This window comes from Xiphophorus hellerii, chromosome 18 (genome assembly GCF_003331165.1).
Source record: "Xiphophorus hellerii strain 12219 chromosome 18, Xiphophorus_hellerii-4.1, whole genome shotgun sequence".
NCBI lineage: Eukaryota > Metazoa > Chordata > Actinopteri > Cyprinodontiformes > Poeciliidae > Xiphophorus > Xiphophorus hellerii.
In genome coordinates this window covers 9,143,933-9,155,965 of record NC_045689.1, presented here as the reverse complement: position 1 = coordinate 9,155,965, position 12,033 = coordinate 9,143,933, and positions in this window count along the sequence as shown.

Here is a 12,033-nt window from a genome sequence, read left to right as displayed (position 1 = left end):
TCACCAACGCCCCTGCTGTCTATTTTGATGTCGTTAACCTACGACTCACCGAGGGGATTGATTTGTTTTGTTTTGGCAAATGCGACATAACTTTGAGTGTTTTTGTAATTACTTTATTGAATGTAAGTTTAATTCATGTTTCTGCATTCTCAATAAAAAAAAAAGTATTTGCTAAAATATTAAAATCCCAACACAAGTGCATGCTGACCTTATTATGGATATTACTATCATTTTCGTAATTAAATTATTTCAGATGAGATTGGAAGTGTTTATTTATGGCAGGTATATTTTTGGCTAGAGAAACCTTTTTTTCTAAAAGTTTTAAGTCATCTACCAAAGCAAACTCAAAACCTTTCAAAACATTTCAGCCTCAGAGGATAAGAAAAACATGCTCAAGCATCATGTTTTTTTTGTGTGGGTTTTTTTTCATGCAACTCATATCCCTACAGAGATAATAGCCTGAATAATATTGATTCGATTTTCAACATATTTTTATAATAACGTCCTGATTCCTGAACTTAGCTCTCCTAAAAGTCATTGTGTCAAAGTAAATCATTGCATTTTGTCAACTTTAAAGAAATTGTCAAAGCACAGCAATAAAACATCTTCACAACAGTAAATGTATTGTGCATACACAAGGAGAGGTGTATGGCAAAGTATGTATAGAGAAATCCTTGTTTAGTCTTTGCTGTGTGCTCCAGTTCATTATTAAATAGCAAAAGTGCAAACAAGCTGCCCATTTAAGATTTTAAAAATAATACAGGAAAAAAAATAGTCTCAAAAATACTTTAGTCTTTGAATTTGGTTATAAAAGGTTACAATTATAAAGTGGATGCACAATAGAAGATGGACAGTTGCCCTCCAACTAGCAAAACTGAGAGCCATGGTTAAATTCTTCCAGCATAATGGACAAATTATCTCCAAAACATAATTCGTCCAAAATTATGTAATCATTCAGTAGCTTTTAGTTACTGAATGGACAGCCAAGAACTGGACAGGGAATGGAAGGAAAACATTTTATTGTTAAGGGTCATAGTCTGTGGCAGAGAATTAATCTACCACTTTCCTCAATGGCAGAGCTTTGGAAAGAGAATGTGGAAAAACTAGCACCTGCTTATCCCTAAATACTAATATTAGTATAGACTACCCTGGCTATTCTGGTGACGGTTTTACATTATGTGGTCATGTTTGCATAGGAGTGAGACTGGTCCAGGAAACAGTCAGAGACACCAACAGATAGTTTGGTAAATGTGATTCTTCCAGGTTAACGACTCTGGTGAAGTAACTGGTTAATGTCTGATAATGGCTCCGATTGATTTTGTAATCAAATTGTTATTTTTTTTCACTTGGCTCCAGATGAGCTCACTTTTGGACACGCCTGTCAGTCACACCCTGTAATGGGAGGAGGTAGGAGAGTCACACAAATAGCAAACTTCACACAGCTCTGTAAATATTACAGACTGCATGCAGTCATTGATTGAGCAGCAATCCCTTTAATAATATGGAGATGTTGAAACATGACAACCCAGTTTTAGCATAAAGAAACCATCAACAGAACTTGGCTCAGTATGAGCAGCCATCTGCCATGACCATCGTGTCAGAAGGTAGAACAAGCAAAAAATACAAAAATAAAACCCCCCACAAATTTATGAAATTGTTGTTGAGGTGACTAGTACAGGTTGAACCATATCTGCTACCCATTGACTGCTGAAGATAAGCACCAGAACCTGGAATTGGAAACCCTTCCAGGTATAGAAGATGGATTGGTGGATGGATGTCCTTGAAGTTCTTTGCAGAGTTTTCACTTGCTTAAAAGCCTAAAGCCTTTTCCTAAAATAGAAAGAATCCATGTGAATCCCAGATGTCTTGAGGCAGACACCTTTATGTAAATGCAGGCTCACAGGTTGAGGTAACCAATAAACTTTTATGTTCTGCAAAAACAGGGTATCCAGTGAACTCAATGATGAGGGAGGGTTATGATAAAGTAGATTAAGTAATTAACAGACTGTGATCAGGTATGAGGGAGAAGTAGAATGTGATGTTACACTGGACATTAAACCCCTGCCTAGATTCTCCAACAGGTGTTTTGCATCACATTGTGTGTACTCACCTTGTTTCCATGCTTTAATCACGTCTCCACAGTACTTAAACTATTATTGCTAAATGTGAACGACCATGATTCCACCATTTAAAAGTAACCTATTTGTTTAAAATCCAGAAAATCCCATCATTTCCAGGAGACAGTGAGCAATCAGGTTTTTGCTTTTTAGCCCTTTGAGAGTTTCTGATGAAGAGACAACTGAACTGCTTAGCAAAATGATCTCCATTTATATATTTTTCTGAAATATAATCTGGAATTTGACAAAGTGTAAAACAACCAGCACTGTTGGATTTCTGTCAAAATGCTGCAGTTTTACAATTTTTCAAAGTTCTTAATTAGATGTTATCGTCCCCAATTCATGGGTACAATTTCCTATGTTGACCTTAAAAAGTCAATGATATTTGAGCTAAGCAAAATAACTTATAAATTGGAATGTGTTATTTATCATGTATGCATAGGTCATGGTGTAAAATGTGTTTTGATAGACGCAGTTTTCTTATGAACAAGAAAAATTTATGAAAATTAAATCATGTTGAGCAGTTGCACTGCAAAGTGAGTAGAAGTGTGTGGATTTGTCTTAAAAGTTGTGGGTAGAAAATATATTTTTCAGTAGTGATGACCTTGGGTGAATGCAGTCTTATTTTCTCCCTTCAGGCAGGAGGAAGCATATGTTTCTACAGTAATGACAGGAATACTTTAAAATATTCCATTTTCTGCAGCAATGGTTGTTAGAGAAAGAAGTTTGGTATGACTGCTATGATCTTCACTACTTTTCTCAGGCTTCTGTCTGATCATTTGTACTTTGTTTTGCTGCTTAAAAACAGAGAAGATGATTTAGTAAGTCTTGATCTCAGGTGTTTACAGAACCTTCTTTAATAAAATATTTTATCATTTACTTTTATTTCACAGTGAAGTTGCTTTAAGCAACACACGGTTGTCTGCCGCTCTACTCCAACTCCAAGATGACAAATGTTCTTTGATGATAATTGTAGTGTGGTCAGCTAACTTTATGATGTGGGTAATGTGAACACGTCAGAACAATCATGTGTCATCAATGTGTGCAAGCACTGAGTACACACCCTCTGGCTGATCCGGTGTTCACAGTGAAGGATTTAGTTGTATTGCTGCCAGTTCTGACAGTCTGGCATCTGGGCATTAAAAAAGGTCCGGATCCAGTCACAGCTGTTAGGAGTCTGCTTCCAACAGCTGAAAAAGGAGGCAGTAGGGTTGTATCAAACACTAATTATCAGTGTCCTGGCATAGGTGGGGATTCAGACTCTTTGGGGGAGTCCAGGTTCATGGGGGCGGGATGTTTTGATCACAATAAATTGCTCAAAACATATCATTACTGCATGAGTGATAGCAGAGGGGGGCATTCAGGAAGTCAGTGAAGAGATCTTTCAGTTGCTCTGCACAGTTCTTTAGATGATGCCTTGGTACGCTGTCTGGTCCAGTGCTGGGGTTGATTAAAAAAGAAAAAAAGAAAGAAACTCTCAAACCAGACAGACAGCCTTATTGCCAGGCAATGTGGGGAAGATGAAAGCTGGGATGTTGAGGTTATCTGCCTGAGAAGAACCCTACAACTCTGGGCATAGTGAATTTGTAGGCTGTCAGTGCCTAGAATCCTTGCCAATTGGGCTGAAGCAGTTGATGCAGTCTTTGTTGTCAGCAAAACGACTCCTGAGTTTTCAGTCCATCTATGCTTCCCTTCCAGATGCATTTTTTCTGCACTTTCATTCCTCCATACACTGCTGCTTTGTTGCCAAGTCTAAGTTCAGCAACAGAGATTTCAGACAGTGGGGTGGTTTCTGCTGTCAACCATGGGCTTTTGTTGCATGATACTTGGTACTTCTTACCGCAGCCACTTATGGGTTTTCCCTGTCACAGCCTTTGAGCAAACTTCCATATTGTACTGCCAAACCTTTTCATTCCGAGTCTGTATGCAGACATCAGCATAATATCAAGTTAGGAAACTTTGCAATAGCTTTCTTTTAACTTATAGATTGGCAATATCTTGATATATAAAGAAAATAAGCCTAATTTTACCTGAAGCTGATCTCCATTGCAGGAAACCTGAATTATTTTGTGCTTGACCTCTGAATAACAAATTAATTAATTCAATCAGTAGATCAAAGAACTTATTTGCCACTAGATGGCAGTAAGACATTTCCTTTTTTGTTAAATTTGTAGGGTGATGACTTTTTCTCTTTTTCTTTATATGTATTTAGATGACTTCCATAGTCTCCTTTCCTGTACATAAATAAATACAGTTCCTTTAGACAGTTTAAAAACTAATTACAGCATAACTGTAAAAGCATATAACATGTATGAGCTAGAACAAAATCAGTGCCTTTTCAGACCTAAACTGTGTGCATTACAAAGGCTTGATTTCCTTGTTGGCCTTCGCTGTGCGTGTGGGAGGGAAATTCATTCAGCATCACAGTACTGTCAATTAGATGCAGTGTGTGTTGGCCAGGTTTCATTCTTGCTTCTCAAAACGAACGTTGATGCAATAGCCGAGCTAGCAGCAGAGATTCATAGTCATTAAATCAGGATTTGAGCTAATTAGGCCTGTCAGCATCAGTGATGAGAGAACACAGCTGTTGTTTGCCAAACAAGACTCAAAAGTTGACTAAATGTTTATGGCACAGTTTCAAAAGTCAACAATGACTTTAAAATTCAATTCTGGACTTTTAGCTGCATTTTAATGCAGTCTTGCTAAAGTATTTACACATTTTTCTCTTTTTCACATTATATTCAAATATGTTACTGCATTTCATTGACATTTTATGTGATAAATAAAAACATTCAACTGTACATAGAAAAAAATATATGCTTATTTAGCTTAACTCTTAGTCAGTACTGCAGAATGTGCTTTATCTATCTCTAAAGTTTTTCATTTAAATTTAAGAGTGTTCTTTGCAAAATAAAACATCAATTTGCAAATCTTGCCGTAGACTCCCAATTTAAATCTGAATCCTGGCCTGGTCATTCAAACACGTTAATATAATTTGATCCGATCCATTACTTTGTCATTCTGATCCCACATGATTAGGACTCCAAATTATGTATGTGTTATCATGGTTAAGATTGTAAAATTTAAGGGAATTTTTAAAATCTGTTATATTATTAAATCGAATCAATTGTGAAGTTTTTTACCCTCCTGTTATGCTGCGGGTCAAATTGACCCATTTTAAAGTTTTTTTTTTTTTTTTAATAGTTGAAAGTATTTTTTGCATGAAACTTTTTCTATTTGTCTTAATAGGTGCACTCTACAAATAAATTGAAAATTTATTCATTTTACACATTTGCAGCGCCCCCTGCGTCTACTTTTTACATAGATACTGTTTGGGTCAATTTGACCCGGCAGTCAAGTTGAAGTGCAAAAAAAGACGAAAAATGTCCAATTCTATATGTTTCCTTGCAGCTATGAACCATATTTCACCACACACACGCATGCACACCCCCTCACTACTCTCCTTACTTCACTAGGAAACTAGAGAAAGCAGGTGTTCATACAACTTTTGACAGGAATCTTTTTTGTTCCTGTGGGCAAATTCCACCCACACTGAGTGGACACTCAGCAGAAGTGGAGGAAAACATAAATACTCTCTGCATGACTCATTTGTCTTGATTTTAATCAGCGGGTCAATTTGACCCTGAACAGTATGTGTGTCTCAAATTCAATTATAAAGATCACCCATTGAAAAAAAAAGAAGTATAATATAAAAAAAATGACCAAAGATCAATTTCAAGGAAATTATTGTTTTTTGTGCCTAGGTTTTGTTCAGTGGACATAAAAAATTTAAATTCCATTTTTTATGTCCAAATTAGTAAATGAGTAGGCTGTCATCATTAATCCTTAATTTCTGAGAAATAAAAAAACATCATTGCACAAATATTGATTGAAATGGTGAGTATTGGAATTAATAATCAGATACAAAAATGTTTTGGAGGAATATTTTGGTTTCTGACACTATTGCATGATTAAACAGTCCCCGGGTCAAACTGACCCACGAACATTATTGCTGTACCTCAGAAACGAACATAACAGGAGGGTTAATAATCACATAATGCAAAACACAAAATGCTTTGTTTACTTTTGGGCAATGCAGAGATCTGTTACCTGTTTGATATCAGGGGAGGAAGCAATGATGTGTGACGGGCTTGTTGATGTCTGTCTGCAGCTCAATCGGATTAATAAAACCAGCCATGTGACACAGCTGAGGTTTTTGTGCCTGTCAGCAGCACACATGTGTTTGTATGTGTCTGTGTGTGGCGCTGGAGGTCAGAGAGTTAAAAATCACTTGGAAGTCATGTGGTCAAGAGGCAAATCAGAAAGCATGAAAAGCCCCTTCTTACAGTTAACGTAAATGATGACAGTTCGTTTTGACAACTAGGGGCCAATGGAAAGTTTTAAGTCAATTATAGCTTGGCAGGGGACTCGGAAATATTTGAGACATTCTCTCAGAACAACCAAGACCCACATATGTACTTTTGTTCTGTATAAAATAAAAAGAAATTGAATAAATGCATTTGAACATAACTAAAATATTGTACAATCTGAAATATTTTGTAGCTTTTTGTGATTTGGTTCAAAGGTGTTTGATTCCTTCTAATGTAGCACTTTCTAACCTCAATAATAAAAAAGTTTAAAACCTATTGTTTCAGTTACAGATGAATGGTAAAACATCTGCTGGTTGGTCTGAGCTTGCCACTGAAAAAGTCAAGTTAGTCAGACTATAAGGAAGCTAGTTTTGACAGAACCCTGGTGCCTCTACAACTGCGTTCGCAATGTTTTATTACTGAGACTTTCAGGCACAGCACTATACATCATATCCCATTAAGATCTCTTGGAAACAGGGTGTTCTCACAAGAGTACTGCCTCAGAAAACAGTGAGTTCCACATAGAGTTAGTTGTAGTTCAAACTTCCTCTATAGTACAACCAGATAAAGTTGAAATCTTTGTTCTGTTAAATTTGTATTGCATAAGTATTTTATTAAGTCTTACAAGAAATGCCAATATGTTCAAGAGATACAGCATATATGCCAAGATACATATCAGATTATATGAATCTTTTTTTTTCTTTTTATTGCCATCCTGTTATGATCCTTTCCTGTAGTGTCACTTTTATAGCTATAAATGTTTATCACCTTCTTCACCATAATCACGAACTGATGCCTGCCTAGATTACTAATTTGCCTGCAATGATTGCATATTTGTTGCCATTTTTGATCGCTAATGTTCATATTCCTTGTAAATTCTGAACTACCAGCCACAACAGTGTGCTCTGTTGGCATTTGCAGTCATCAAATAAAGTTTTGTTTTGCCTTTGTCCCCTGGGCTATCTTTGAGTCACTTTTTACTGACTTCTGTGAAGACCTACTTCTTTCCGTTTCACCCCATGCAGTCAAACCTTCTAAAAAGTCACTCATCTGAACCTGAGCACATGTCTATACACCTGCTTCTCATTCCCTTTGGAAATGGCCATGAAATTTACCAACCCAGTTTTTCTTATGTCGTGCCAGGTTGCCGCTTATTGAGTTATTTATCACTAACGGGACTTTGTGTCAGCTAGATTCTCTTACAATGTTTGTGTATCTCAAGACTTGGTTAGATTTAACTGAGAGTCAGTGAAATCTTTCTGTTCATATTTGGATTCTATCGCTTGTAAGAAGTGGCAAGTATTTAATAAATTAATAAATGCATAGTTTTATTATTTCTCAATCAAGTTGATGATCTTACATATGCAAAGCCTTATGGGAAATCAAATGTATTGCTATCACTGCAATATCAATACGATATAATTTGATGTATTTAATTACGCAGACAGAAGATCTTAATCACATATTATCAATATCTGCAAAAACATCATTACTTTTTAATATAATCAGTTTGCCTCAGTAGATATTGCAAAACTGTTTCTAACAATTTATTTCAGGACATTGGAAAATTGTATGGAGTATACGACTTGAGCCAGATCTTTAGAAGTGACATTTTTCCCATCAGAGGTCGACCATGAATCCTTTCATGATTAGGGATACTAAAAAGGTATAGTTCTTACACTAGAAGACGGTCTTTTGTAGTTTTCAAAAAGGAAACTAAAACCCCACAATTCCTCAGTCTCTGAGTTAGTAATTTAGGTAAGCATAGATTTCTGTAAAGCATTTTGCAAGACCCTTTATTGTCATAAACATTCAGTAAAGAGTTGAAAAAGCTGGAGAAGTGCTTTGTTCCTACATTAGTTCTTTAATACAGTCCTCCTTAAATTCCCGGGGAATTTGCAGCCACAGATAAAGAAAATGATTAAACTTGACTTGTTCTGCTGCCTTTTCGTTCTTTAATATCCCAGGAGGAATATAACCTGGGGAAGATGGATTTGGGTGCCGGCCGGCTGTGTGTTCAGCTTCTATAGAGTACATAATTTATTTTTATGGGGTTGGATTTCAGGGAAGTTGCTGCGATCATTTTACTGTATAGGGCTTCAACTCAGGGTAGTAAATGATAAAGATGTAATAGGCAAAATATAGCTTTAATGAGATCAGTGAGTGTGGCGTTGTGGCATCTCTTGAGAATAACCAAATGCAAAAATAGTCCTAAACACAAGCAGCTGTTAAAAAGGAATTGCTTTAGCGACACTAAGAGAAAGATTGGGGTAGCACATAAAAATACTGTTATATAGAGCTATTCAGTTAGGAGAGTAGGATAATATAACAGTGTCAGAAAGATAAGATATGGACTAGATTTTAATTATGTGGAATAAAAATCAGCTTTGAATGAAATTATACATAATGGCACATTTTATTGTAAGAAAATACTGAATTTTAACTTTTCTATTTTTATCAGTTCTCATCATAACGTCTTTCAAGTCAGATTGTCATACAGTTTTAATCAGCTTGAGTTAATATATGTTATAGAAAGATAACACAAGCAGACCACAATTCACGACTTGACTTAAAGTCAGCATTCACATATAAAGGACTCCATTAGTGGGATTTGGTTGCAGATTTAGCTCATGTTGAATGAGATGGAACATTATGCAGCTCCTTATTATACCAGCATCAGGTCAATTCTATGTCACTTCTCAGGACTCAAGCCTCATTACATGATGCGCATTTCTATCAAGATTGTTATGATACCAGTGGTGCCACTGAAAGTTGGGAATTTAACTGTTTCAGTGGATGATTTGCTCCTATTGTTCCATGATTTAAAAGATGGGAGATTCAGCTGAAGGCCATCACTCCAATGACCTTGCAAAACAAAATATTTGCAGATTACAAATATGAATAAGTATTTTTGTTCCATTTCTCATAAGTAACTAGACTGGCAAGTTGAACTTAAGAATTCAATTTACTTAATAGCTAAAAGACATCTGATATATTTTTTTAATAAAAAGAATGTGCAAACTGTATTTATAATCAACATGTCATAGCATGATAATACAATACATTTAAAATGTCTGTCTAGAATACCTGTCCTTAGTTTACATTTAAAAGCTGCAAGCTCAGCTCAAGCAGCACCAAATACAGGTAAATGCAAAGCTGGTTCAATCCGTCAGCATCGTTTGTTTTTGAAAGTTAATTCAAATTGCTGGACAGACTATAGTTTCACCGCTGCTACCATTAGTGTGCACAAGCAAGGTTCATAAGGAGGCAGTGGACAAGCTCCATCATAACAGACAACTCTTGTGTGTCCTCTGTGGAAGAATCATAACTAACTAGCATTTTCACTTTCTTGTTGACTAAATCATTTGGTTCATTCTCCACGATAATACAAATGTTTGAACTAAGATTACTAAGATAGCAACTAACTTTTTAGATCTACTTCAACAACTTTTGCCCCCTGGCAGCCACTGCTGTCAGATGTGCCATGACTGCTAAGTTTAGCATGCTAGCAAGTTTCACTTTAGGATTAAAGTTAATAAACTATTTGAAGCTCTATAAAAAGAAAAATGTTCTTCAAGACAAGATGTGAATTGAAGTCTTGTGATAGTAGTAGAGAATATCACTACACTGTTGGTAGCATCAGGAAAAAAAGAGCTACAATACTAAAAATACAATAACACAATTTAGAGAATTCCAATGGCTAATATTTAATTCCCATCAAAATTAATTTGTATAATGCAGCTTATTTGAAGTGATAAATTAATTAGGCTTTATTTGTGTCATCACATGCAAAGACAGAGCAAGTTTGTGAATGCTACACGGTGCGAAAAAAGACAGGCTTTTGTCATTAGCATTCGGTACAACTGTATAAATGAAACAGGGCAACCAACATAATTTTTGTTGTTGATATAAATGATGTAAGATGGTTTGCTGGACTGCAATATTACAACCTCAGCCCCACCTGCACCATACGTAACTGCTGAAGGATAAATCTTCTGCACCTCAGGTGTGCAATTACAAGCTTCAGTTCTTTATAGACTGACACTTCTATCTTCTTGCAAGGACTGGTCATTTACAATAAATTTGATATAAATGTACTATGACAGAATATCATCAAACTCCCCCTTGCTTGAAAAATAAGCTTGGAAAATTGGGTATGATCCAATTCCCTCTATGCAATCACTGCTGTCAGAAAATTCTCCTCATCTTCTTTTTCATTTTCTCTTGTAACTAGATGCTGTCAAGGCCCAGGGGCTTTGCTGAGCAGTTTGCTTGGCTGTATTTATAATTGGACCCTGTCAACAGTGTCCAGTGCAGCAGAAGTGCAAGGTTTGTTATGGCATCTACTTTGTGGCAATTTCAACACATGGCAGCTGTGAGATATTTTGTCTGTCATTAATGCATAAATATGGGATGGTGCAGACACAATAGTTGCCCCTACATGTTTGTGGAAGGAATGAAAATTATCTAAGCACAGCTGAAGCTAAATTCTTGTTTGCAATGTAAAACTTTAGGGTTGTCTATTTACAAGAAAACACTGGCATGTGTGTGTTTGTATACAAAAGAATGGAAGACAAACCTAATAATGACGCCTGCTGTTCCCGTCAAAACCAGAATGTCACTCTTTTTTTCTGTTGACATGATAATTGCATGTAATAGCGGTACAAATGCCAGAAGGGATTTAGAATTCAGCATGGCTCCATCTCTCTGCGGCAAGACTCTAGGTTAGGCATGTTTCAATCCCCTCTGTTATTTCTACATTTTCTATGTTCCTTTGTTCCTGATCAAATGTTCTGTTCACCAAATTGTGGGATTTGACCTGCTTTGCTATTTACTAAGTATCTGTGTGGGTGTTCTCCTAATCAGTGTGGGAGGAAGGGGGGGAAAAAGAAGCCGGATCATGACTGAGCTTGTCAAGACGAAAATGCTCTGCTTGGAAAAGTGTCAGACACCTAGAGGACAAATGGGAAATGAGACAACATGGATGCATGACTCCAAAACAACACAGTAGAACTTACATCCGTTTAGAGCAGGGTGTGGCAGGGTGAAACACGCTGGCTGGCTGTAACGCAAAATTAGGAGAACACTTTTTTCTGATGAATCTCCTTAGGATCATGGTGTCTTGTGCTATAAATATATTTTTTACTAAATAAATCCATGAACTGTAAAGGTACAATGTGTAGTATTACTATATACATCCTGAGCTAAACCCACTATCTCCTCAAGAAGTCATAGTAACGTCAGCATCAAGCAGTAGGTTCACAACTGTTCATTATCCAATTTGAAAAGAAGAATACTAGCCTTTAGATGTGCAAAGCTAGTTCCTCAAGAAATGCAGCTGTAACTGAAATGAAAATTGCATCATATAGACATATAATGAACTATACATTTTTCACAAGTTCTACTGTATTTTTTTTTTTTTAAACCATGCATACTTTTATGTCTACTTCACAATTATGTACCACTTTATGTTAGTCTATCAAATACAACCCCAGTAAAATCAATTTAGGTCAGTGGAAGTGACAACATGAGAAAAAGTTCAAGTA